The sequence below is a fragment of the Rhipicephalus microplus genome, chromosome 5 (assembly GCF_043290135.1).
Source record: "Rhipicephalus microplus isolate Deutch F79 chromosome 5, USDA_Rmic, whole genome shotgun sequence".
Classification (NCBI taxonomy): Eukaryota; Metazoa; Arthropoda; class Arachnida; order Ixodida; family Ixodidae; genus Rhipicephalus; species Rhipicephalus microplus.
Genome location: NC_134704.1, coordinates 163,210,803 through 163,211,797, shown reverse-complemented (window position 1 = coordinate 163,211,797; position 995 = coordinate 163,210,803). Strand labels below are relative to the sequence as shown.

Genomic DNA, 995 nt, shown 5'->3' with positions numbered 1-995 from the left:
GACTCAGTGGCAAAACTTTAGCGCGTCATACTCCAGATCAGAAGGTTGTGTGTTCGAACCATGTGCGGGTCAAATTCTCTTTTTTTTATTTTAACTGTCTATCTACTTATTCGTCATTCTACAATGACTAGTCTCTTTACCTGTGCTTCATCGACAGAAGGCCGAGCAAAACATGCTACCGCGTGTGTGCGAACGGCTGCGCTAAGTGGACTCGGTGGCGACACAGTAGCACGTCTGACTCCAGATCAGAAGTTGGCGTGTTTGAATCACGTCCGTGTTAATTTCTTTTTTTTAATATTTTCATCTATCTGTCTATCTACCTATTTGTCTGTCTACAATGACTTGTCTCTTTACCTGTGCTTCATCGACAGAAGGCCGAGCAAAACATGCTACTGCGTGTGTGCGAACGGCTACCCTAAGCGGACTCGGTGGCGCAACTTTAGCGCGTCATACTCCAGATCAGAAGTTTGCGTGTTCGAACCATGTGCGGGTCAAATTCTCTTTTTTGTTATTTTTATCTGTCTATCTACTTATTTGTCTGTCTACAATGACTTCTCTCTTTACCTTTGCTTCATCGATAGAAGGCCCTACCAAAACATTCTACCACGTGTGTGCGAACGGCTACCCTAAGCGGACTCGGTGGCGCAACGGTAGCGCGTCTGACTCCAGATCTGAAGGTTGCGTGTTCGAATCGCGTTTGGGTCAAATCCTCTTTTTTTTTATTTTCAACTATCTGTCTATCAACTTATTTGTCGGTCTACAATGACTTGTCTCTTTACCTGTGCTTCATCGACAGAAGGCCGAGCAAAACATGCTACCACTTGTGTGCGAACAGCCACCCTAAGCGAATTCGGTGGCGAACTGGTAGCGCATCCGACTCCAGATCAGAAGGTTGCGTGTTCGAGTCACGTCCGGGTCAAATTTTCTTTTTTAATATTTTCATCTGTCTATCTACTTATTTGTCTGTCTACAATGACTTGTCTCTTTATTTGTGC

The 995-nt window shown here is 44.6% G+C and overlaps 1 non-coding gene across 1 annotated transcript; it reads left to right on the top strand.

Moving 5' to 3' along the window:
* The first annotated feature begins 633 nt into the window (after nt 1-633).
* On the top strand, nt 634-705 carry TRNAW-CCA (transfer RNA tryptophan (anticodon CCA)). The gene has a single exon. It is a non-coding gene; the product is annotated as a tRNA-Trp (tRNA).
* Nucleotides 706-995: the final 290 nt, after the last annotated feature.